General features: G+C 45.7%; 1 protein-coding gene and 1 pseudogene across 3 annotated transcripts in view; both read left to right on the top strand.

Moving 5' to 3' along the window:
* pcca (propionyl-CoA carboxylase subunit alpha) overlaps window positions 1–27,687 on the top strand; it is a 451,487-nt gene that overhangs the window by 95,664 nt on the left and 328,136 nt on the right. The gene's annotated exons all lie outside the window — the stretch shown is intronic.
* Window positions 16,998–17,297, top strand: LOC140391692 (cytochrome c oxidase subunit 6B1 pseudogene; annotated as a pseudogene).

The following is a 27,687-nucleotide window of genomic DNA, read 5'->3' as shown; positions in this document are numbered from 1 at the left end:
CTCTCCCTCCCACCCAGGGTGCTTTCGGTCAATTGTAGTATGCTCACCGCTGCCCTAGCTGGGGTCAGCTCAGCCTGGGAACTGAACCACATTTATGTTGCTTAACTACCAACTATAAAAACTCACCGAGCCATTGCAGCAGCATCGTTTTCGAGCCTTTGTAATATAGAAAGCTCGCAGAAAGCTTATTTTTACAGCTGCTTGGACTATTGTTTCTTATCCTGGAGGCTTGCCCACTTTGAGGGTCTCTTTTCTTTTCGCAATTTCTCCCTGCAAGCCTATCCTCAGAACGTTTCTGCACCTGAACTTTGTACATTAATATGTTGGAGGAGTGATCGCCAAAGCCATCTCGAAGATTAGTGACACTCATTCAGCAACATAACTGTACACCAGAGTATTCTACTTGTCTGTAAAATATGAAAACAAAAGCTGCAAACTCTGGAAATCTGAAATCACGGCAGAAAATGCAGAAATACATAACAGGCCACTCAACAGGACAGAGACAAGAGAGGTTATGCATTCTGGTTATCCTTCATTGTAAGAGGAATGAAGAGTATGCACCTTAAGCATCCAGACTTGCCTCTGCTCTCTAGATGTTACCTGACCTGAGGGCAGCATGGTAGCATAGTGGTTAGCACAGTTGCGTCGCAGCTCCAGGGACCTAGGTTCGATTCCCGGCTTGGGTCACTGTCTGTGCGGAGTCTGCACATTCTCCCTGTGTCTGCGTGGGTTTCCTCCGGGTGCTCCGGTTTCCTCCCACAGTCCAAAGATGTGCGGGTTAGGTGGATTGGCCATGCTAAATTGCTCTTAGTGCTCAAAACGGTTAAGCGGGGTTACGGGGATAGGGTGGAGGTGTGGGCTTGGGTAGGGTGCTCTTTCCAAGGGCCGGTGCAGACTCGATGGGCCGAATGGCCTCCTTCTGCACTGTAAATTCTATGATTCTATGACCTGTTATGTATTTTCAGTGATTTCTGTTTTTCAACATTTCTATCTAAGATTTGCAAGGTTTGTGCAGCACATTTATAAAAAAAAAAAATGTATTCATTGACGGTATGAGAGTGTGGCTGGCTGGGCAGGACTTACTGCCCATCCATTACTGCATCCCTAATTGCCCTTGAGAAAGTGGGAGTGAGCCACTTTCATGAACCGCTGCAGTCCACGATCTGCAGATACACCCACAATTTCCAGGAGTTTGGTTCAAAGCAGTTCAAGGGACCAGAGTTTGCAGTGACAGGGCATCTAATAGTGTCTGCCATCAACAAGACTTGTCCCCGCACCCTCCAGCTCAAAAATGTTTCCCACTACAAAGATGCTGAAAATCTGAATTGATAGAGGCACCTCAGTGAGGGTGACGGAGCAACTGGGATGCAAGTACACATTTCTGCATTTTCTGTTATTTCAGATTTCCAGAATTTGCAGCTTTTATTTTCATATTTATAAGTTTATCACTCAATCTATAAGTTTGCGGATGATACGACTGTGGTGGGCAGTATCTCAAACAACGACGAGTCTGACTATAGAAGGGAGATAAATCACTTGGTTGCATGGTGCACTAAAAACAACCTCTCTCCAATTGTCGGAAAGACCAAGGAACTGATCATCGACTTCAGGAAGCGTAGCACGACACGCATTCCTGTCTGCATCAATGGCTCTGAAGTGGAGATGGTCGATAGCTTTAAGTTCCTGGGGGTCACCATCACCAACAGTCTGTCCTGGTCCACTCACATTGATGGAACAGTCAAGAAAGCCCACTAACGTCTCTACTTCCTATGGAAGCTAAAGAAATTCATCATGTCTGCATCGACTCTCACAAACTTCTACAGATGTGCGATAGAGAGCACCCTATCCGGCTGCATCACAGCCTGGTATGGCAACTGCTCGGTCCAAGATCGCAAGAAACTGCAGAGTGTGGTGAACTCAGCCCAACGCATCACACAAGCTTGCCATCCGCACATTGATTCTGTCTACGCGTCCCGCTGCCTCAGGAAGGCAGACAGCATTATCAGAGACCACTCCCACCCAGGCTTTGCTCTCTTCCAGACCCTTCCATCAGGCAGAAGGTACAGACGTCTGAAGACTCGCACATCCAGACATAGGAACAGCTTCTTCCCCACAGCTACAAGACTCCTCAATGACTCCCCTCGGACTGATCTGTTCCCTGTAAGAACACTATTCACGATGCCCTATGCTGCTCTTGCTCATGTATTTGCTTTGTTTGGCCCCTTGTTCCGCACTGTAACCAATCACTGTTTGTCGATGTACCATTTGTCAATGTTCTCTGTTGATTATTCTTGTGTCTACTGTGTACGTACTGTGTACGGTTCCCTCGGCCGCAGAAAAATACTTTTCACTGTACTTTGTTACATGTGACAATAAATCAAATCATATTTTATAGATAAGTAGGATACTTTGATGTAATGTTATGTTGCTTAATATGTATCACTTGCAATTGAGGTGGCTTTGGCAATCACTCCCACAGCCAACTTACCTTCAATGTAGTAAATCATTTCAAGGTGGTTTGTAGGAATGGTTTCCCCCTCCCAAACAAAATTTGATCCTGAGCCAAATGAGATATCAGGGCAAATGAGCAAAAGTTTGGTCCAAGAATTAGGTTTCCGAGTGGGTATATGCAGGTTCGGGCGTTCGTGAGAAAGCAGGTAGGGGAATTCCCGCTGCTGCCTGCCCGGAGGATACAGGACAGGGTGGTTTCGGGCGTGTGGGTCGGGGAGGGTAAGATACCGGAGATATACCAGGAGCTGCAGGAGGCGGAGGAAGCCTCGGTACCGGTAGGAGCTGCAGGGCAAGTGGGAGGAGGAGCTGGATGAGGGCCTGTGGGCTGATGCCCTGGGCAGGGTCAATCCCTCCTCATCTTGCGCCAGGCTCAGCCTGATCCAGTTTAAAGTGGCGCATAGGGCGCATATGACAGGGGCGAGGATGAGTAAGTTTTTTGGGGTGGAGGACAGGTGTATGAGGTGTTCGGCGAGCCCAGCAAACCACGCCCATCTGTTTTGGGCATGCCCGGCGCTTACGGAATTTTGGAAGGGCTTCGCAAAGGCTATGTGGATACGCGGGTAAAACCGAGCTGGGGGATAGCGATATTTGGGGTATCGGACGATCCGGGAGTGCAGGAGTCGAAAGAGGCCGGAGTTCTGGCCTTTGCCTCCTTGGTAGCCCGGAGAAGGCTCTTGTTAATGTGGAGGGACGCGAAGCCCCCAAGCGTAGAGGCTTGAGTCAACGACATGGCGGGGTTTCTTTAGTTGGTGAAGATAAAGTTTGCCTTGCAAGGGTCCTTGCAAGGGTCCCTCCAGGCGGTGGCAACCGTTCCTTGACTTTCTCGCAGAACGTTAGGTGGAGGTCAGCAGCAGCAACCCGGGGGGAGGGGGGGGGGGCTGATTTCTTTTTCTTTTTTGGAATGGGCGCATGCCCCATTTTGCTTTGGGATGGGTGTTAAATTGTTAATCGTTTAGAGGGTTAAGTTGTTTTGTTTTGTTGGCATATTGCACTGTTTTCTTTGTATTATTTTCCTTTTTGGAGTATTTTGTAAAAATGATTGAAAAACCTTGAATAAAAACATTTAAAAAGAAAAAAATGTGAGTTCCTGAGCTTTGGGGCCCAGACAATCGAATGCACGGCTGCCTCTAGTGGAGCAATTAAAATTGTGCGAGCTTTTGCTGATCTTGGGTTATTGGAGGGGACAGCCAGGAGTAGGTTGGAATTCAATGAGCAGGTTACTTTTGAACTGATGAAGAGTGAAGGTTTGGCAAACAAACAGCAGAAGGATTAAGAAAGGCACGCAAGTTAAAGGAGATGAATTCAGTGTCAACTCAGGTACATCCAGACATGTGTATCAGAAACAGGAGTAGACCATTTGGCCCCTCGAGCCTGCTCTGCCATTCAGAAAGACCATGGTTGAGGAGAGCAGGTAAATTGGAGGAGATGAATTCAATGTCAATTGAGTTACAGGAGGAGAAATGAATGGTCCAACTTGAACTAATTCAAAACTCTGACGAGTTAAAATTGGGCACTAACGTGGGCAAAAAAAAATCCTTAAAAAAAGAGGGATATATAGGGACAGAAGGAGGTACGTTACTCCTTACAAGTGATAACTGTACTTAATGTTATTTAAGAAAATAATTTAGAGTACCCAATTCATTTTTTCCAATTTAAGGGGCAATTGAAATTAAATGAAATGAAAATCGCTTATTGTCACAAGCAGGCTTCAAATGAAGTTACTGTGAAAAGCCCCTAGTCGCCACATTCCGGCGCCTGTTCGGGGAGGCTGTTACGGGAATTGAACCGTGCTGCTGGCCTGCCTTGGTCTGCTTTCAAAGTGGCTAATCCACCTACCCTGCACACACATCTTTGGGATGTGGGGGCGAAACTCACGCAAACACGGGGAGAATGTGCAAACTCCACACGGACAGTGACCCAGAGCCGGGAAAGAAGCTGGGACGTCAGCGCCGTGAGGCAGCAGTGCTAACCACCACGCCCACCCTGCTGCCCCCTTAATGTTATTTTTTAAGCTGTCGACTGCAATTTTGATGCAGATTAAGAAGTAAAATAGAATGGCTTGCATTGGTTTATTCCCATTCTCGGCCTCACAACACACGTTACAGACAATGATTTAGTGTGGCCAATCCACCTACCCTGCACATCTTTGGGTTGTGGGGGGGTCTAAAAGGTTTAGTCCTTTTCATTAGTGGTGGTGCTATTCACCAGTTCACAGGTAAGTATATTTTAGCAATTATTTTATTGGCAAATGTGAGCCTTGAATATTCATACAAGGAATTCAGAGTTGCAATGGCATTCTGCCAAGTCCCCAGCATGATGATAATCTCAATCTTATCTAGTTTAATCTTCAAATTATGTTAAAAAGGCTGGAAAATTATTTTTGTTCCAAAGGATTCAGGGATTTGTTTTGAACTTCAATTGAAGATATGTAAAGCTAGGGCTATCGATGACGGAACTTGGATAATAAGACCTATACCAAGTATAACCCTGTTGTTATACAATTATGCAATCATCTTTCCGAGTGCACATATAAATAAGGTTTCAAAGGTACTGTTTGACATTTTTATGCTCTTCAAGTTGAGACAAATGCCAGTGAACTTTGCAAAATATCTGCAGAGAGCAGAGTCCTACTCAGGAGCCCGCTGTTCTAAATATCTAACTCCTAGGGTGTTTTGTCCTCCGAGCGCCAGGTTTCAGTAATAAGATTTACTTGTATCTTCTGCAAGTGTATTCGAATGATTGACAGTGAGGTGATGCAAGCCATCATTTATCAAGATATTACCATCCTTACCCTTGATAATGTCTTCCCCTGCTGTCAAGGGAGGTAAGGGACAGATATAACTTGGTGATGTCAAAGTAATTAGTGTTTGTTGGTTTCCAGCTGAACAAACGTGAAGCTAATGATCAGGTAAATGAAGATAGAGTGCATTAAGCGATGCTGAGCTGGCAGGACCTTGGGGAAGGGCTTATAAAAATTTGATATTGGCGATATGGATCATGTACCCAGTCAATTATTACTCTTACTCCTTTTCAAAAATGATTTCGCAGATTAAGCTATTTTATTTAGAGATAACAGGATAAGTTTTAAATTACAAGATTTTGGTTTCCAAACATGAAGCTTTTAAAAAAAATAAATAAATAAATAAATATTATCAATGGTAAAATCCAAAAAGACTTAGTTTCAAGTCCTTTATTTTGATGATGTTTAAACTCTAAGAATGACTACTGTTCCTAATGCTGAGATATTAGACAATAGTAGCAAACCTTACTTGTATCTGCGTAATCCCATTGTAGATGTTCATTCTGTTACACGCATTGTTTGACTTTCTTTCCATTGTGTATTTGACAAGGACAAGAAGTTACTGCCTTCCCAACACCTTTTAATGTTCAGGATGAGCTGTATTAGTTTTGTACACTAGATGTTGATTTAAAAATGTTCTTTGATATCAGCCTGTTGATTGCCTCAACATCGTCTAATCTGGTTTGTCTTAATTATGCATGGCGGTCCCACAGTGATCAGGAATTTGGGAAAAAGCTAGGAACGTTGACTGAAGCAAGGTGGAAGGTATTGGAGCGACTTTCAAACGCGGAAAGAAATACAGTCAGGCCCTTGCGATTTTGTTGTAACCCCCACAAGACCCATGGAGGCGACATGATTGATCTCATCGTGGGGCTCGTGGAATACGAGCTCCCCTGCTTGAGGGGCGGCGACCCAACAGCGGGCTCGTTAATTTCTCCAGATAAAAGCCGGCCCAGAAGGGACCCGGCACCTTCAGATGGTCCCGGCTGGGACTGGTTGTACTCCGCCTCTTTCTGGCTTTGCTTTACTTTGGAATAAAGTAATCGATCTCTAACCTTTTTGGGACACCTTGTGATTACAATAGGTTTAAAAAGAGAATTTCAGAATTTGAGGGCGATCTGGCTAAAGGCTCTTCCAAGAGTCGTAGAGAAATGACAAGGAAAATGCATAGTTAGAAGAATGGAAATGGGTGAGGAGGCACGGTGGCGCAGTGGTTAGCACTGTTGCCGCACGGCGCCGAGGTCCCAGGTTCGATCCCGGCCCCATCACTGTCAGTGTGGAGTTTGCACATTCTCCCCGTGTCTGCGTGGGTCTCACCCCCACAACCCAAGGATGTGCAGGGAAGGTGGATTGGCCACACTAAATCGCCCCTTAATTGAAAATAAATAATTGGGTACTCTAATTTTTTTTTAATGGAAAATGGTTGTCCAAAGGGTAACAAGCCCATGATTTGAGTTACAAAGGATGACATTGTGCGGTGACAGTGGAAAGCTAGTGGAAATTGGGGGAAAGTAGGTTAACTTTTAAGCAAATTATTTCATTGGATGTGGGCATCACTGGTTGAGCCTGCATTTATTGCCCATCCCTAATTGCCCTTGGACTGAGTGGGTTGCTCAGCCATAAGATAAGTGAGACTTTGTGCAGAGCAGAGCGCCTCCTGCTCTAACCTTGAATCTATGCGTCTCCCTCTCTCTCCCTCTCTCTCCCCCTCTCTCCCCCTCTCTCCCCCTTTCTCCCCCTCTCTCCCCCTCTCTCCCCCTCTCTCCCTCTCTCTCCCTCTCTCTCCCTCTCTCCCCCTCTCTCCCCCTCTCTCCAACCTCTCCCTAACCTCTCCCCTATCGCTGCCCACACCATCTGCCTGGTCACCATGCTATGAGACCCACTCCTGCACATTTGACACCATTTCCTCAAAACTGAACATCAAAGATTCTAATGCAAACATATCCTTTCTGAAGGAAGGAGACCAAACCTGTACACAATACTCTTGGTGTGGTCTCACTAAGGCGAATCAAGCTAGCTATAACGTCCAAATTTGATTCCCCTTGCAATAAACACCAACATTTGCCTTCCTTTCTTTTAAAAAAAAAATTTAGTTTGCCCAATACATTTTTTCCAATTAAGGGGCAATTTAGCGTGGCCAATCCATCTAGCCTGCACATCTTTGGGTTGTGGGGGTGAAACCCACACAGACACAAGGAGAATGTGCAAACTCCACACGGACAGTGATCCAGGGCCGGGATTCGAACCTGGGACCTCGGTGCCGTTAGGCAACAGGGCTAACCACTACGCCACCGTACTGCCCTCCATTTGCCTTCCTAATCACTTGCTGCACCTGCCTACCAACTTTTTGTGCTTCATGTACCAGGACAGCCAGGTCCCTCTGTACTATAGAGTTCTGCAATCTCTCTCCATTCAAATCATGTTATTTTTCTATTTTTCTTACCAAAATGGACAAGTTCATGTTTTCTCACATTATACTCTAATCTGCAAATTTTTTGTCCATTCATTTAACCTATCTAAATCCCTCTGTAGAGTTAATGAGGAGTTGGGCAGCACAGTGGTGCAGTGGTTAGCACTGCTGCCTCATGGCGATGAGGACCCGGGTTCGATCCCGGCCCTAGGTCTCTGTCTGTGTGGAGTTTGCACATTGTCCCCGTGTTTGCGTGGGTCTCACCCCCACAACCACAAAAGATGTGCAGAGTAGGTGAAAATAAGTGGGCTTTGTGGTGGAGATTAACTATATTTCCTGGCCCAGATTGGACAGAGCGTAAAAATTTTGAATAGTTTTATTGTATCTCCCTGCTCAGGCTGAATCAGTGGCGAGAACAGTATTTGTGATTAGGTCGAAAATGATAAAACCAATTAAAACAATAATACTCGAGGAGAGAGCAGACACGTGTACCCCTATAATCTTCATGTGTGAGTATGGAGGCATTAATTCTATGTTGGTTTGTTCTCGCTCCTTCAATATTTCTTTCACCACGTCTTTATTTCCCTCCTTAACTCTGTATACCTGTCCAGTGATTTTGATATCAGCTGATTGTAGTTTCCAACCTCTTCCAGTGCCATCCTTCAGCTTAGCAGTGTGCTCAGTTTGCAGTCCAGATTAGAAAAAACATATTGAGATGAAAAAAGGATTTCAAAGGATTGATGCCTGAACAAGTGGTTATAAATATCAAGACTGAATACATTGGGTCTGCTTTCTATAGAAAATAGAAGGTTGAGAGGCGACTTCATAAACGTAGATAATTCCAAAAGGGTTTGATAAGCCAGACATGGAGAAGATATTTCCACTTCGGAGCATAAATAGCCGCTAATAAGTCCAGTAAGGAATTTGGGGAAAACATCTTTCGCCAGAATGTGGAACTTATTACCTCAAGAGTTGGGTTTTTTTCTCGAAATTTAGAATACCCAATTCATTTTTTCCAATTAAGGGGCAATTTAGCGTGTCCAATCCACCTACCCTGCACATCTCTGGGTTGTGGGGGCGAAACCCACGCAAACACGGGGGGAATATGCAAACTCCACACAGACAGTGACCCAGAGCCAGGATCGAACCTGGGACCTCGGCGCTGTGAGGCTGCAGGGCTAACCCACTGCGTCACCGTGCTGCCCCCTCAAGGAGTAGTTGAGGTGAATAACATAGATTAATTTAACGGGAAGCTGGGAAACATCAGGGAGAAAGGAACAGAAGGACATAGGGTGAGATGAAATAAGGTGGGGGGAGAGACTCATGTGGAGCATAAACACTGGTTGATTGGCACAGTAGCACAGTGGTTAGCACTGTTGCTTCACAGTGCCAGGGTTTCCGGTTTGATTCTCTGCTTGGGTCACTGTCTGTGCGGAGTCTGCACGTTCTCCCCATGTCTGCGTGGGTTTCCTCCCACAAGTCCCGAAAGACGTGCTTGTTCGGTGAATTGGACATTCTGAATTCTCCTTCAGTGTATCCGAACAGGCGCCAGAATGTGGCGACTGGGGGATTTTCACAGTAACTTCATTGCAGTGTTAATGTAAGCCTACTCATGACAACAATAAAGATATTTATTATTCTGATTGGTCTGTTTCTTCACTGTAAGTACTATGTATTGAAAGATTGATGAATGACTCTGGTTGACGTAATGTCCAACTTCATATAAACTGTTCTCTAACGGCAGTCATCAATGGAGAATAATGGGCAAAATGTTCATAGTTTGTCCTCTTTCTTTGTAGCACTAGCTGATCTTCTGAATCCTATGCCAAAGAGTTCAGATGCTGTTCCTTGATGAACATTTTTTGTTCTTTATTGGGGTGTGGGCATCGCTGGCAGGTCCAGCATTTGTAGCCCATTCCTAATTGCCCTCAAAATGAGTGACTCGTTTGATCACTTGCTTTATCATTTCACAGGGGCAGTTAAGACTCAACCACATTGTTGTCAGTCTGGATCCGGGGAGAATGTGCAAACTCCACACGGACAGTGACCCAGAGCCGGGATCGAACCTGGGACCTCGGCGCCGTGAGGCAGCAGGGCTAACCCACTGCGCCACCGTGCTGCCCTTTTATGTTTATTAATTAAACGTAAATTCCACCACCTGCCACTGTGGGATTTGAACCTATGTCCTCAAGAGCATAAGCCTGGGCCTCTGGACTACTAGCCCAGTGACATTATCACTACGCTACATCGCTCCATAATGAAACCATTTGTCTCCATTCAAGTATGCTTTTCAGACCAGCCTCAGCGTTACCAGTGCAAGATCTTTCGTGATGTCCCATTTCATTCTGGTGAAATGACTGAAAACATCTCCAAGTCATAATTTTGCACCCATTGCATTCCACTGTGCTCAGTACATAAACAATGTGCAACTCATTATATATGTATATTTTGAAAATCTGATTAATTCCTGCTTGCAAACCTGGCATTGGTTTGTAAATTAATTGCCAAGATCAAGCGAGGAGTCAAGGATGCATTTTCTTTATGCAGTGAGCTGTGATTATTTAGATCGTGCTGCCTAAGGGGCGGCGGAAGCAGATTTAATAGTGACTTTCAAAAGGGAATCAAATAAATCCACAAAGGCAAATATAAATGGCAGGGCTACGGGGAAAGGGCAGGGGAAAGAGACTAATTGGACAGCTCTTTCAAAGAGCTGGCACAGGCCCGATGGGCCGAATGACTTCCTCCTGAGCTCAATGATTCATTAATAGCAGTCCGAGCTTTTATCACCAAAATATGGTTGTATGACGACACCACATGATACTGATGCACATTGCTAATGCAGCAAATTTCCAGTTGAGAGTGGCTGTCATAAATGGCAGCTATGTTATACTGATGTGGGGTTACTACTGGGAAAGAGCCCTGTACCATAACGGGTATGTGACTCAGGACCTCCGAGTGATTTCAGATGTTTACCTAACAGAAATCTTTTTAAGCCTTGCGCTGGGGATGGGGTTGGATGCGGAGTCCATAATTCAGGCAGGCTATTTTGGTAGCTGTTGGTTGTGGGGATTTTTGGTACAGCATATTACATTAAATAATTTTGCTGATTTAAAAAAAAAAAAAAAAAATTATTTTGGCATTATAATTATTTTTGATCACGGTATGACAATTTGCTTGGTTGTCAGGGCTGCCTTTTGTGTGCAGTTGTTGACCTGAGATTTTGGCAGGAGCTTGTCAGCTTTGCTGTGACTCATCAGAGACACTGTATTCAATTGCACAGTCTGTGGTATAATAGGAGGTTGGTAAGAATTATTTAGCATTAGTGTGGCTCATCTGGGATTTCAGTACTAATATGAAAACCTGTGGTGTTAAGTGAGTGAGTTATTGGGATGATGTGAATTATGACGATTATGACATGTTATTACATGTCTCTGATAATTGGACAAGGAATGAATTAATTTAGACATCTCTGAAACTGCTTATGCACCATGTCATTTTAACCTTCCAGGTGTATATATGCCTTACTTCACCGCGTGCAAACTTAATGAATGCTTGGCTTTTGTACAGGCTGCAGTTCGAACACAACTTAAAACAGCATCACGCAGACAAGAGTTAATAATTTGTAAATATTAGCAATTATAATGAAAAAAATGCATCAGCATTTCAGGTTAAAGCAATAAATCTTATTGCTGCCGGTTTCAGTGAGAAATGTGTTCACTTCTTACGCCTCTCTCTCTCTCTCTCTCTCTCTCTCTTAGTTACTGCAATTCTTCTTCCCTGCTAACATGTTTTGAATTCATGACTATTCCAGCACCCTCCTGACCGGCCTCTTTGGAAGCTGACTCAAATCACTGCTGGGGTTGCACCCTAAATCGTCCCGAGCCCTGTTCACCCTTCACCCCTGATTCCTGGTCATTGATTTAAAAATTCTTAGTACCCTTGTTTTGAATCTGCTCCATGGCCTCGCCCCTTCCCCATCTCGGTAATATCCTCCAGACTGACAACCGGCTGCGCTCTTCCATTTTTGCAATCTCCTCTTGCACATCACAGATTTCAATCACTTCAATAATGGCGGCCATGCCTTCGGCTGCCTGGAGGGGCCGTTAGTTGTGGAATTCCACCCCCAAATCACTCCCTCTCGATCCCGCTCTTTCAAAAGACACTCATTAAAACCTATCGTTTTGACCAAGTTTTTGGTGTCAAATTCCCAAGTCACTCAAAGTTTTACATCCAGTAAAAACTCTGCGTTACTGTACTTCTGTTGTGAATGCAGAAGCCTAGTTTCAGCCAGTGCTACTCTCATTGTAGCAGCAACCACACCATAGTTATTCAGGGTAAAATCTGGTGTTGCTTTTATTGCTTTATTCTGTAATGTTCAGGAGTGTATTGAGTCCAAACGCACAAGATAATTTTGGAGATGGAACAACGGGCTATTAAGTAGGATAATCTTTTAGTGTCGCAAGTAGGCTTACATTAACACTGCAATAAGAACATAAGAACTAGGAGCTGGAGTAGGCCATCTGGCCCCTCGAGCCTGCTCCGCCATTCAATGAGATCATGGCAGATCTTTTGTGGACTCAGCTCCACTTTCCGGCCCGAATGAAGTGACTGTGAAAAGCCCCCAGTCGCCACACTCCGGCGCCTGTTTGGGTACAGAGGGAGAATTCGGAATGTCCAGTTCACCTAACAAGCACGTCTTTCGGGACGTGTGAGAAGATACCGGAGCACCCGGAGGAAACCCACGCAGACACAGGTAGAACGTGCAGACCCCGCACAGATAGTGACCCAAACCGGGAATCGGACTCGGCTCCCTGGTGCTGTGAAGCAACAGTGCTAACCACTGCTCTACCGTGCCGCCCATTGTGCTTTCTCAAGATTTGTATCCTTTGAGCTTGTAGATCGAACGATCTTTCAACCATCTCTTTAAAAATAAATAAATTTGGAGTACCCAATTTATTTGTTTTCAATTAAGGGGCAATTTAGCGTGGCCAATCCACCTACCCTGCACATCTTTGGGTTGTGGGGGTGAAACCCACGCAGACATGGGGAGAATGTGCAAACTCCACACGGTAGTGACCCAGAGCTGGGATCAAACCTGGGACCCCGGCGCCGTGAGGCAGCAGTGCTAACCACTGCGCCACCGTGCTGCCCTTCTTTCAACCATGTCTTGAAACCTCTCTGTCAGTCCAGAGGGATTGTCAGAATTTCAAATTGCAGTTCACCTGTTATTGAACTAATGATCAGTGTAAATTGCCGAATCGGACTCAGTCTCTTGGTGACCAACTCAGTAAAAGAGCCGGTCACCAAGCGAAAACACCTATATAAATTGAAATTTTTTAGGAAATAACAAATCTCTTGTGATATGAATTGAACACGTGATGCGTTGAGAATGGGTCATTTCATTCTTTACTTTATTCTCTTGTCACCAGGGCAGATAGCTAACTTATTCCCAAACCTGCACCATTGTGTTCTAGCACCATTGTGGTCTAGCACCATTGTGTTCTAGCACCGTTGTCTAGACTCCGAGAGCAAACTGCAGTGTACCGCACCCTCAGACATTTCCTCTTGCCCATTGAGGAACTGCCGCCCCTTCATTCAGTACCTTTGTAAGTGAGCAAAGTGGAGATAGAGTTTACAACTTGGAGGGCAGTGATTAGCACTGCTGCATCACGGCATTGAGGACCCGGGTTCGATCCCGGCCCCGGGTCACTGCCCGTGTGGAGTTTGCACACTCTCTCCGTGTCTGCGTGGGTCTCACCCCCACAACCCAAAAAGATGAGCAGGGTAGGTAAATTGGCCATGCTAAATTACCCCTTAATTGGAAAGAAAGGAATTGGGTACTCTAAATTTATATTTTTAAAAAGTTTACAATTTGGGGCATGGTGAAAATGAGACTAAATTCTATTGCTCAGCATAGTACATCCTGCCACAGCTCTGTGAGCCTGGTATTAAGCATTGTCCATTGTGGCCCCTCGCAGGGCAGGTTCACACCTGTGTATTCTCCATTGCTGTTGGTGGTCGTCAGTGTAGCGGATTAAAATGCTCGTGATTGGGAGCAGGCTTTGGATCGTTGAAACCAGCCTGGACAGCGAGCATTTTGACTTTACTGTGCGGGATACTGATTGTGCATGTGAGTACGATTTGTGGCTCCAGCAAATGTGGGCTGCGTGGGAATTCAGTGGGATAGTGGGTTAACATGGTGTGGACCACACAGAAACATTGCTTTCTGACCTAAGTAGTGGGATCCAGGTCACCACATCAATGTAGTAATAGTTTTTGGAGGGTGCATCATGTACAGATTATATCAACTATGTTTTATTGAGCTGGAGGGTGTCCCATACAATTTATTTTCTTGATCCTCCAGACTAAGATCTGTAGACTCATGCTGCAGCATGTTTGTGGACAAATACTTTATAGTGGCTGCAAGATTTTCATTTGTATTGACTTAGGAAACTGATAGTTGAATTGTTTGTCAGTCATAAAACACATTGATTTAGAACTAAATATATATTGGTTCTAGAAAATTTCTTCCAGCAGATTGCAATCATGAAGAGCTTTGTTCTTCTCTGTGATTCACTGCACTTAAGGGGCAATTTAGCGTGGCCAATCAACCCATCCTGTACATCTTTGGGTTGTGGGGGTGAAACCCACGCAGACACGAGGAGACTGTGCAAACTCCACACGGACAGTGATCCAGGGCCGGGATTCAAACCCGTGTCCTCAGCGCCGTAGTCACAGTGCTTGTAAATTGTATTTCATGAGCCTGGTGGGCAGGGCCAAGGTAGATTTGCTGAGATGGGGCAGCCTTCCCCTCTCATTGGCAGACCAGGCACAGACGGTAAAGATGAATATCTTGCCATGGTTTTTATTTTTATTTCGGTGCCTGGTGGTCTTTTTGCCGAAAGTGTTTTTTACGGGGGTGGAAATTTGTTGTTTGTCTGGGCAGGAAAGGTAGCAAGGATTCAGAAGACAGTCCGTCAGAGAGGGCAGCAGTCAGGGGGGTCCTGGCCCTTCTAAACCTGTCGTATTACTATTGGGCGGCGAACGCTGAGAAAGTGAAGGGCTGGAGGAGGGAGCCGGTGGCTTTGTGGGTGAAGGTGGAAGCAGGCTTTTGTAGGGGGTTGGGCTTGTGGGCACTGGTAATGGTGCTGCTCCCGTTTGCCCCAGGGAAATATTCGGGGAGTCTGCTGGTGATGACCACGTTGAACATATGAAGGCAATTTCGGCAGGACTTTAGATTAGGGTCAAAGCTGATGCCAAACCGAGGGAATCATGGGTTTGAGCCAGCGAGGCTGGATGCTAGGTTTCGGGATGGGAGGTGCGGCGGGGGGGTGGTTATGGAAATGAAGGCTAACGCCCACAACCCAAAGATGTGCAGGGTAGGTGAATTGACAATGCTAAATTGCCCCTTCATTGGAAAAAATAAGAATTGGTTACTCTAAATTTAAACAAAAAAAAGGAAATGAAAGACTTATTTCGAGAAGGGAGGTTTGCGGGTTTGGAGGAGTTGACGGAGGAGTTTGGATTCCGTGGGGGAGGCCTTGAGGTATATGCAGGTGTGGGACTTTTCCGCTGGCACCACCCTCCTCGCAGTTGGACGGGGTGTTGTCGGTGGGGGATCATCTCGGCGATTTATGCAAGGATTTTGGAGAAGGACATGGCGTCGTTGGAGGGGTGGGAGTTTAAGTGGGAGGAAGATTTGGGGATGGTGCTGGAGGAAGGACTGCGTTGTGAGATGCTGCTGAGGGTGAATGCCTCCGCCTCGTGTGCGAGGCTGGGGTTGTTACAGCTGAAGGTTGTATACAGAGTGCACGGGTTGTTTGAGAGGGTGGAGGACACCTGTGAGCGGTGTGGGAGGGGTCCGGCCAATCATGTACATATGTTCACCCGGTCCTGCCCGAAGTTGGAGAGATTTTGGAGGTTGTTTTTCAGCACCAAGTCGGCGATCCTGCACGTGGGGCAGTCTCTGGGGGCCTTATTTGGGGTGTCGGACTTGTCGGAGTTTAAGACCGGAGCGGTGGAGATGTTTGAGCCTTCGCCTCGCTGATTGCTCGCAGGCAGGTCCTGTTGGGGTGGAGGTCAGTCTCTTTCCCCCCCCCCCCCCCAATTCCCCTGCCTTGCTCCCCCCTTGAATGGTCAATGATTTGGCAGGTTGACGAGAAAGGGGAGAGAATCTGCTGGCTTTCACCTCGTGCTCTGCAGCAGAAGCATTGCTAGTAGCCTTGGAATTGCCACTGTGAACTGCAGAAGAGGAACCGGAGAAGTAACATTGACATTACAAATTGATTTCTCTTGTGAAAATGGTCTTTGAGTGAATAAACATTGGTTGGTGTTAACTTCAGAATCCGTAAGGTCCGGATCATACCACATCTTTGTAGCTCACTGATCCTATCGCGCCATAGTCATATTTACAGCATTGAAAGAAGCCATTCGGCCCATTGAGTCCATGCAAGCTCTCTGCAGCAACCTGATCAGTGCTGATTCCCACTCTATTGTCATAGCCCTGCGGATTTGAGGGCAGCACGGTGGCGCAGTGGGTTGCCCCTGCTGCCTCACGGCGCCAAGGTCCCAGGTTCGATCCCGGCTCTGGGTCACTGTCCGTGTAGAGTTTGCACATTCTCCCCGTGTTTGCGTGGGTTTCGCACCCACGACCCAAAGATGTGCAGGGTAGTTGGATTGGCCGCGCTAAATTGCCCCTTAATTGGAAAATATTGGGTACTCCAAATTTATTTTTAAAAAGCCCTGCCGATTTGTTCCCCTCAAAAGTGCCCATCCAATTTCCTTCCGTAAATATTGAGCATCTCTGCACACAGCGAAACAGCGAGCGAGCTTTATACCACATGCTGCATGATAAAGTTGTTCTTCATTTACCCCTGTAGCCCTTGCACAAAACCTTAAATCTGTTTCCTCAAGCCCATGTGCCATCAGCAAAGGAGCTTTTCTGGACTTGAAGCTGAGTGTTCGTTTCTAAGAAATAGAAGTTCTTCTTAGAATTCACAAGGGCTTCAACTGTGTCAGCCGAGGATTAACTGACGGCTTTGGCCAACGTCACAGCTTGTTCTCCGAGCCTCTGGGTGCTGAACCGCGCTGCCTTAAACCTGGAATCTAAGTTGGGGTGGCACCTCTTGTGGTGGTGGTGGTTGGGGGGGGTGGGGGGTGTTAATGGGGAGAAAAGCATTGTTGAGTTTTCAACCCTGATAACAAACTACTGACCACGGCTGGGAAATGCAGCTGCTTGGCTGTCAAATATATTTTCGAGATTCGGAGGCAGGCGGGCAGCGGGAGCAGAGAGAGCCCGACGCTAACATGGCCACAGTCCAGGAACGAATCCAGAAGTACAAGACGCCGCCGTTTGGCGTGCGCTACCCCAACACAAACCAGACGGGTAACTGTTATCAGAATTACCTGGATTTCTATCGATGTCAGAAAGCCCTTTCAACAACTGGCAAAGATGTCGTGCTCTGTAACTGGTCCCACAAGGTCTACAAGTCCATCTGCCCAATGTCTTGGATTAATCGCTGGGATGAGCAGCGCGAAGCTGGGACCTTTGTAAATTCAATGATAATCTATGATTAATCTAGGACAAAGTTTCGGCACAACATCGTGGGCCGAAGGGCCTGTTCTGTGCTGTATTTTCTATGTTCTATGTTTGCCGGCAAGATCTAGACCACGGCCCCATTTCCCCCCTCCCTTCTGATGTCTGTGACAGGTCAGACAAGGCTTGCCGAGATGCAGGGGAGCTTCACAGCGATCACAACCCCCCCCCCCCGAAAAAAATTGTATTTGTCTAATTTAGTTCTTGTATTTGAAGACATGTCGAACGGTCCATCTGTTACAACCTCGACAAATAAAGGCTTCAAACAGCCTCTTGGACAATGACAAAAAAAAATATATATATATATATATATATATTATATTTATTTTCGAAATGGGCTAGGTTGTGAATCCCTTCACAGTTAAACAGCCGGCCAAAATCATTTTCGGAGGTTCACTTGGATGGCCACCTGGTTGTGTCATCAAGAATTCTGCCACTTGGGTTTGAACCCCAGCATGAATAACCTTTTAAAAAGTGGATCTTAAAGAGATTCAGACAGCCTCTTTGCAAAGAGCCTCTGCGCAGTACAGCAAACCAAAGTGCAGCAGAAATTCCTAATTAATGTAGGACTACTTCTCAAACAGAATGCAGTGAGTGGAGGATAGTTACTCAATACAAATTGCACGCTGAAAATTTAATTCCAGTAATTTATGGCAATATCCCTCCACATCTGATTGATGGAGGATTTCTTTTTAAATTTAGAATACCCAATTCATTTTTTCCAATTAAGGGGCATTTTCGCGTGGCCAATCCACCTACTTTGCTCATCTTTGGGTTGTGGTGTCGAAACCCATGCAGACACAGAGAATGTGTAAACTCCACACACACACTGACCCGGAGCTGGGATCGAACCTGGGGCCTTGGTGCCGTGAGGCAGCAATGCTAACCACTGCGCCACCATGCTGCCCTTGATTGACATAGGAATGAGCCAATGATCTCCATTCTGGCCAAGGTTACTGGTGTCGCTACATGCAACCTTTTTTTGCTTAAAAGGTGAGAGGCGTAAAATAAACTGTGCACTCTAAGAAGTATGCTTCTCCGGGACATTGTTGGAAGCGCCTGGGCTTCTCGGTCCCTGTGTGCCCCATTGTAATTGCAGGAGATATTCACCTTGATGGGCACCTTGTTGAGGCCTGCCAAATGAATGGTTTCCAGCGGGGAAACTAGCATGAAGTTGGGAGGGCGCGCTGCTTAGAGTGTGCGTGTTTTGAATAGTAATGTTTCATTTGCTGTATAAGTCGAGTGTTTAGTATCTACCCACTTTGTGGAGGGATCTCGACTGTTCCAGGTTGGACATCAGTCTGCGTTCAGCCCAAACTGGCTCTTGTTTTTGCTTATTGCCGTGTGTGGGTTCTTGCTGTGCGCAAATTAGCAGCCGTGTTTCCTACATTGCAACAGTGGCGACATTTCAGAAGCGCTTCTTGATTGCAAATGCATTGGGAAGTCCGGGGGCCTTGAAAGGCAGTATATGAATGCAAACCTTTTTTTTTAAAGGGTTACTGAATGTAACAACCTAGAAATGCCTCTGCTTTTGATTAAAAGCTCTTGTCCTGTGGCCGATCTGCTTCCATTCCTTCATCTCCTGTGACACTTTTAGCTGGTTGCTACGAATGCACCGAAGCAGGGTGGGTGCGATTGTTAATTAATTTCAGTCTGACCTTTGCTTGGGGCTTTCTCACATCAATGCACCCAAGACTGGGAACCCAGTACCATGGTGAGAGGTTCTATCTCCTGCTGCTGTTGGTGCTATGAGTATGCTGTTCCACCATGCTGTCTCCACGTGGCTTAGCTGCTAACTAATTCCTAGCTGTTTTTCAGCAATAATGCTGAGATATATTAGTGGTATTTTGAAGTTGAACGATTATGCGGTTTTCACACCGTTGTGTTAGTTTCTTTTTTTATTCTGAGCTGTGGCTTGGTGGAGAGCGCACCTGCCTCTGAGTCGGAAGGTTGTGTGTTCAAGCCTCACACATGGAGACTTGAGCACAGAACCTGGGCTGAGGGAGTACTGCACTAACGTTGGCCTGGCTTTTGAATGAGACGTTAAATCTAGGCCAGGTCTGCCCCCTCAGGTGATTGAATAGTTTCCAGCCTTATTTGGCGAAGAGCAGTGATGTTCTCCCCCATGTCCTGGGGCCAATACCTAGCATGCAATGAACATCACTAAAACAGATTACCTAGACATTCATCCTCTTGCTGTTCGTGGGAACCTTGCTATAGGCAAATCGGTGTTTCCCTACGTTAAACATTGGCTGCACTTCTGAAGTACTTCCCAGGATTTGATCCACTTGGGATGGCCTGGAGTCATGAAAGATGCCGTATAAATGCACATCTTTCTCCCTGAAGCCTGCAACTCTTGTTAAGCCTTATCGGTAATTGATTGGCGATGGCCAGATCAGGTCGTTTTCATTGCCTACATAACCTGGGTGTGGTACAGAGACGATCACGACACGTTGCCCAGATTTTGCGGTCCCACATTCACAATGGCACTGTAACTTCCAGCGATCTCACTCATGCTGAAATCTGGAAGTTGCGGTGGAGCTGTACGTTAGCCGTACTGCCGTGACCTGTCATTTGGGGACTTGGCTCATCCCCAGCAGTTACATTACTTTCTACATGATTATTTTAGGGCTGTGCCTAGTAGATGCAGGGCCTCTTTGGAGCTCATTCCATTAAAAACCAACTTGTGTGAGAAAATATTCCCATTGCTCTAGCTCTCACCTTTCCTCCCCCAACCTTGCTGCTTCCGGCTCCTCTACGCACTCCCCTCACATCCATGCCTCCACTCACCGTGTTTGCGTGCGTCTCACCCCCACAACCCAAAGATGTAGATTGCCCGCGTTAAATTGCCCCTGAATTGGAAAAAAAATAGAATTGGGTACTCTAAGTTTATTTTTTAAAATGTCAACCTTAAGCACAGACCTGGGATCAAATCTATAATCTTCCTCAGTTACAAAGATAAATGTCGCACAGGGCTATTCACCCACCTGAATTGTTGTCATGTAGCTTCCAGAAATTAAACATTAAGCTCCAGGATGCTCCTGTGGGTAATCCAGGGGGTAGAAAATACATAGGGGTGTCAAAATTCTCTTTGAATGTTTTCATTTATTCGTTATAAACAGATTGGAGATGGATGTGGGACCAGGTGTTTGTGTGGCGACCAAGAATCATCCAATCGGTTCTTTGTTTTTAAAAAATTTAGAGTACCCCAATTCATTTCTTCCCATTAAGGAGCAATTTAGCGTGGCCAATCCACCTACCCTGCACACCTTTGTGTTGTGGGGGCGAAACCCACGCAAATACGGGGAGAATGTGCAAACTCCACTCGGACAGTGATCCGGAGCCGAGATCACACCTGGGACCTCGGCGGCGTGAGACTGCAGTGCTAACCACTGCGCCACCGTGCTGCTCCCAGTTCTTTGTTCAGTCGGTATGTGAAGGCAGGGCTGGGCGACCAGTGGCGAGAGTGTGGGAGATGGGACCGTGGAGGCAAAAAGTCACATGCAGGACCTGCAGGAATTCCTCTAGCCAGAGGAATCGATGGTGGTGCGATTAAAATTGGGCTATGTATAAGAGGCCAGAAATGGAGGAGTGCAAGGTTCTTAGCGGATTGTATGGCTGAAGAGGTCGCAGAAGTAGGAAAAGGTGAGGCCGGGGGGGAAATTTGAACACAGGGCTGAGGAATTTAAAATTGAGATGTTGCTGGATTGGCAACCAGTATGGATCAGCGAGCGCAGGGCAAGCAGGGTTTGGCAACGGACTCAATAACTCGGTGTTTGGTAGGTGTAGAGAGGCTACAGTGTGGCTTTAGGAAGGATTTTCCTAAATTGATTTGTACTATATTTATTTTCTTGTTCTAAAACTGAAACAAAGCCCTTTTACCTCCGATCTCGTACACAAGCATTCATGTATATCTCTTAGGTTTATTCAAAGAGGAGCTGGCATGTGGCGCAGTGGTTAGCACTGGGACTGCAGCGCTGAGGACCTGGTTCAAACTCCGGCCCTGGGTCACTGTCCGTGTGGAGTTTGCATAAGGGGCAATTTAGGGTGGCCAATCCACCTAGCTTGCAATTTTTGGGTTGTGGGGGCGAAACCCACGCAAACACGGGGAGAATGTGCAAACTCCACATAGACAGTGACCCAGAGCTGGGATTGAACTTGGGGCTTTGGCGCCGTAAGGCCACAGTGCTAACCCACTGCGCCACCGTGCTGCCCTGGATGGGATAATCATAAAGAAAGAGGAAGTATTCAAACGTTTGGAATCCTTGAAAGTTGATAAGTAGCCAGGGTCAGGTGGCTTGTTTCTAAGGCTACTGAAGGAGGTCAGGGAGGAGATAGCAGATGTTATGAGGATGATTTTCCATTCCTCAGTTGGTACAGGATAGATACCTGTATCTATCTATCTATTTAAGAGTTAACCACATTGCTGTGGATCTGGAGTCACATGTAGGCCAGACCAGGTAAGGACGGCAGATTTCCTTCCCTAAAGGACATTAGTGAACCAGATGGGCTTTTACGACAATCGACAATGGTTTCATGGTCATTATTAGACTGCTAATTCCAGAGAAATGAAAACATGGTTCCATTGTTTAAAAAGGGATCGAAGGAAATTCCAAAGAATTATAGATTAGTTAGTCTTACGTCGGTGGCGGGCAAATTAGTAGAATAAATCCTGATCGGATTAACTGTCACATAGAAAGGCATGGACTAGTCGGGGAGAGTCAGCATGGATTTGTTAAAGGAAGGTCTTGCCTCACGAATTGGATTGAATTATTTGAGGACTGTACTTCTGCACTGTAGAGGTTCTATGATTCCAAGTTGCAAGAAGGGTTGATGAAGGTAGTTCAGTGAATGTTGTGTACGTGGATTTTCGTGAGGCATTTGAAGAGCGGCACGGTGGCACAGATGTTAGCATTGCCGCCTCACAGCGCCAGGGACCCGGGTTTAATTCCAGCCTCGGGTCACTGTCTGTGTGGTGTTTGTACGTTCTCCTTGTGTCTGTGTGGGTTTGCTCCAGGTGCTCCGGTTTCCTCCCACAGCCCAAAGATGTGCGGGTTAGGTGGATTGGCCATGCTAAATTGCCCATAATGTCCAAAAGGTTAGGTGGGGTTAAAGGATTGCAGGGATGGGGTGGGGGAGTGAGCCTTGGTGGGGTGCTCATTCAGAGGGTCATAGAATCATAGAATCATAGAATTTACAGTGCAGAAGGAGGCCATTCAGCCCATCGAGTCTGCACCGGCTCTTGGAAGGAGCACCCTACCCGAGGTCAACACCTCCACCCTATCCTCATAACCCAGTAACCCCACCCAACACTAAGGGCAATTTTGGGCCGGTGTAGACTTGATGGGCCGAGTGGCTGCCTCCTGCATTGTAGGGATTCTATGATTTTAAGTTGCAAGAAGGGTTGATAAAGGTAGTGCAGTGGATGTTGTGCTCATGGATTTTAGCAAGGCGTTTGACAAGGTCCACATGGCATTTTCGTCAAAAAAGTAAATGCCCATGGGATACAGGGCAATGTGGTGAACTGGATTGTTGTGGGCGAGGCGTTTTCAGAACCCCAAAATGTATCATGGAGTTCAACCAACCTCTCCCTTTAATGGATTGGTTGCTTTTCCGAGCACACGGCTTGTTCCCTATGTGTGGGATTACAATTATGGACACGTGGGTTTTTAAACACTAAACACTGTTTATTCCGTGAACTCAACTTAACATCTTAAATAAACATTGGATCTCTTAACACCCCTTACTTCAAAGATAACTCAGAAAATATTGCAACAGTAAATAATTCCTTAAAATGTTCCTTCAAACTTCCAAGAGTCTTAACACCTTTAAACAGTATCACATCAGGTTAAAGGATATATATTTTTTCTGTAGAATGGCAGAGATATATTAGCTTGGTTGATTTCAGCTCCAGCACCTTGTTTTTTCCCTGCAGCTCTCTGGACACACACAGACACACACCCACTGCTTTGTTAAACTGAAACTAAAAACCTGAAAAACTGAACTGCAAAATGGCTGTCCTGACCTCAGCCCCACCCACTCTCTGACATCACTGTTTTCTTAAAGGTACATTTCTTAAACATCCATGTCTTAAAAGTCTTCTCACATGACACATCCCAAGAAAAAATAAATAAACCATCAACTTCAAGATGGTTTCATTTTTCACTTTTGCACCATCCACTAAGAAATGTACACAGTAAATATACACTTTCATTTAAAGAAAACAACACACTCAAACAGGTATAATAATGCAGTCCATTTTTCTTTGTTCTTCTTCCTTCAACCAAAATCCTTCTCGATTGACAGTCTCTATGAACAAAGTCTCTGCACGATCCACCCATTCCTCTACTCCTCGGCAATTCTCTTTAGAATCAGATAATTTAGTTCAATCTGACCACAGAGTCCCTTGCAATTCTCCAATACAGGAGCATTGGTGATCACAGCTTTCAGGCAGTCAAATGCCTGTTGACAGACCGCTGTCCATTGAAATTTCTTACGTTTCTTCAGCAAGTCCATCAGTGGAGTAATCACGCCACAAATCTTTTGCACAATCGTTCGATCAAAGCTATTCATGGTAAGAAATCGCATTATTTCCCTTCGTCTTGAGGATAACGGAAACTCCGCAAGGAAAGTGATTCGGGCTTCTCCAAATTCACTTTCGGCTAGGTTCATCACCAAACCCGCCACCTGAAGTCGATCGAAAAACTCCATACGGTGTTTTAAATGTTCTTTCCATGTCTGGCTGAAAACTACCAGATCGTCGATGTATACCGCACAATTGGGTAATCCTGAAACGACTGTATTAGTTAACCGTTGAAATGTTGCTGGGGCGTTTTTCATGCCAAATGGCATAACTTTGAACTGGTACATACCATCTGGAGTCACAAAAGCTGAAATCTCCTTCGCCCTTTCAGATAAAGGTACTTGCCAGTAACCTTTCAGTAAATCCAATTTGGAAATACAAGCGGATTGTCCCACTTTCTCAATGCAATCCTCCAAACGTGGGATAGGATAAGAGTCCGTTCTTGTAACTGCATTCACCTTTCTGTAGTCCACACACAACCGTTGGGTACCGTCTGGTTTAGGTACCATCACTATGGGTGAGTTCCATTGGCTGCAACCCACTTCAATTATGCCATTCTTCAGCATACTCTCAATCTCTCTGTTAACCTGTGCCAATTTTAAAGGGTTAAGTCTATATGGATGTTGTTTGATAGGAACAGCATTTCCCACATCTACATCATGTATAGCCGTTTTAGTACTTCCCAATTTATCTCCACAAACTTGCCCATGTGATATCAATAACTCTTTCAGGTCAGTTTGTTTTTCCTCTGGAACGTAACTTAATTCATCCCAATTTTTAAGAACATCCTCATTTTCCAATTTAATTTGAGGTATGTCAAATTCACAGTCATCTGAATTTGGTTTGTCACTTTGAGTTAGAATCATTAAAACCTCCTTTTCCTCTCCTTCCCTTTCAAAGCACCTTTTAAGCATATTCACATGACACACTCGGTAAGTCGTCCTTCTATCTGGCGTTTTTACCACATAATTCACCTCACTTAATTTCCTTTCAATCTGATACGGTCCACAAAACCTAGCTTTTAAAGGCTCACCTACCACTGGTAATAACACTAAAACTTTATCCCCACTGGCAAAACTACGAACTTTGGATTTCTTGTCCGCGACCCGTTTCATCACATTTTGTGCAATTTTCAAATGTTGTCTTGCTAATTCATCTGCTCTATTTAATCGTTCCCTAAAATTTGACACGTAATCCAATAGTGTAATTTCCAATTTCTCACCCACCAATTTTTCCTTAATCAATTTAAGTGGTCCTCTTACCTCATGACAAAAAATTAGTTCAAAAGGACTAAACTTGGTAGACTCATTAGGTGCATCCCTAATTGCAAACAATACGAATGGGATTCCTTTATCCCAATCCTCTGGATAATCTTGACAATACGCCCTCAACATTGTCTTTAATGTCTGATGCCACCTTTCTAACGCTCCCTGCGATTCTGGATGGTACGCAGTTGATTTAAATTGTTTTATTCCTAAACTATCCATAACTTCTTTGAATAACTTTGAAGTAAAATTCATTCCTTGATCCCTTCACTCCCTCTGTCAGCATTCCGCAGAGACCGTTCCCTCCGAGACAATCTAGTCCACTCATCCACCATATCCAGTACCTCTCCCATCACCCATGGCACCTTCCCATGCAATCGCAGAAGGTGTAACACCTGCCCCTTTACCTCTTCCATGCTTAACATCCCAGGCCCAAAACACTCATTCCAGGTTAAGCAGCATTTCACTTGCATCTCTTCCAATTTGGTCTACTGCATTCGCTGCTTCCAATGTGGTCCCCTCTATATCGGAGAGACCAAACGCAGACTGGGTGATCGCTTTGCTGAGCGCCTTCGGTCTGTGCGCATTCAGGACCCTGACCTTCCATTTTAACACAAGACCCTGCTCCCATGCCCACATGTCTGCTCTTGGCCTGCTGCAATATTCCAGTGAAGCTCAACGCAAACTGGAGGAACAACATCTCATCTTCCGGTTAGGCACGCTACAGCCTTCCAGCCTGAACATCGAATTCAACCATTTCAGATGATCAACTCTACCCCACCTCGACCCATTTGTTTTCAGTTCATTTTAACTGTCCTTTACCATTTCTTTCTTTCTTAATATATATTTAATTTCCCGCCCCCCCAATCTTATCCACCTTTCCTTCACCTGTGAGTGTGTGTGTAACTGTGAGTGTGAGTGCGTAACTGAGTGTGTGTGTGTAACTGAGTGTGTGTGTAACTGAGTGTGTGTGTAACTGAGTGTGTGTAACTGAGTGTGTGTAACTGAGTGTGTGTAACTGAGTGTGTGTAACTGAGTGTGTGTTTGTAACTGAGTGTGTGTTTGTAACTGAGTGTGTGTTTGTAACTGAGTGTGTGTTTGTAACTGAGTGTGTGTGCATAACTGAGTGTGTGTGCGTAACTGAGTGTGTGTGCGTAACTGTGCGTAACTGAGTGTGTGTGCGTAACTGTGAGTGTGTGCGTAACTGTGAGTGTGTGCGTAACTGTGAGTGTGTGCGTAACTGTGAGTGTGTGCGTAACTGTGTGTGTGCGCGTAACTGTGTGTGTGCGCGTAACTGAGTGTGTGCGCGTAACTGAGTGTGTGTGCGTAACTGAGAGTGTGTTTGTAACTGAGTGTGTGCATAGCTGTGAGTGTGTGCATAGCTGTGAGTGTGTGCATAGCTGTGAGTGTGTGCATAGCTGTGAGTGTGCATAGCTGTGAGTGTGTGCATAACTGTGTTTGTGCATAACTGTGTGTGTGCATAACTGTGTGTGTGCATAACTGTGTGCGTAACTGTGTGTGTGCTTGTAACTGTGTGTGTGTGCGTAACATGAGTGTGCGCGTAACATGAGTGTGTGTGCGTAACTGTGAGTGTGTGTTTAACTGTGAGAGTGTGTGTAAAGCTGTGAGTTTGTGTCATGTGCATAACTTTGAATGAAAAAATGAAATGAAAATCGCTTATTGGCACAAGTAGGCTTCAAATGACGTTACTGTGAAAAGCCCCTAGTCGCCACATTCCGGCGCCTCCCCCCACATCTACAGTTCATCCTCTGATGTTAGTTTCCTGCTGTTTGACCTTTCACATCTTGTGTCCTCTCTGGGGACTGCCATTAGCGCTCTTTCCCCTTGGTTACTGTGGCCATTAGCACCCGGTTTCCCTGGGTTTCTGTGGCTCTGACTCATCTTTCATTCTCACTCCACAGTATAAATATTTCCCACTTTCTCTGTCTGTTAGCTTTGACAAAGAGCCATCGGACTCGAAACGTTCGCTCTTTTCTCTCCCTACAGATGCTGCCAGACCTGCCGAGATTTTCCAGCATTTTCTCTTTTGTGAAAAAGTACCCGGATCTGCATCTTAAATGCTGTAAGCTACAGGGCTGTGGGCCGGGTGTAGGAAGGTGGGATTGGAAAGGGCACCTGCGGTCCTCGGGCTGGCATGGACAAGGTGGGCCGATTGGCCTCCTACTGTGTTGTAACGTTTCTATGGTTTCTACATATGATCTTTTATTGTCACAAGTATGAAGTTACTGTGAAAAGCCCCTAGTCGCCACATTCCGGCGCCTGTTCGGGTACGCTGAGGGAGAATTCAGAATTCTCAGCTGGTACGGGATTTGAACCCGCGCTGCTGGCCTTGTTCTGCATCACAAACCAGCTGGCTAGCCCACTGAGCTAAACCAGCCCCAGTATTGATTTTGAGAATTGATATTAAGAATTCAAATAGGGCAGCACGGTGGCCCAGTGGTTAGCACTGCTGCCTCATGTCGCCGAGGTCCCAGGTTCGACCCCGGCCCTCGGTCACTGTCT

The sequence above is a fragment of the Scyliorhinus torazame genome, chromosome 15, assembly GCF_047496885.1.
Source record: "Scyliorhinus torazame isolate Kashiwa2021f chromosome 15, sScyTor2.1, whole genome shotgun sequence".
NCBI classification, from domain to species: Eukaryota; Metazoa; Chordata; class Chondrichthyes; order Carcharhiniformes; family Scyliorhinidae; genus Scyliorhinus; species Scyliorhinus torazame.
Note: the sequence above shows the minus strand (reverse complement) of the source record. Positions and strands in the feature narration are given on the sequence as shown.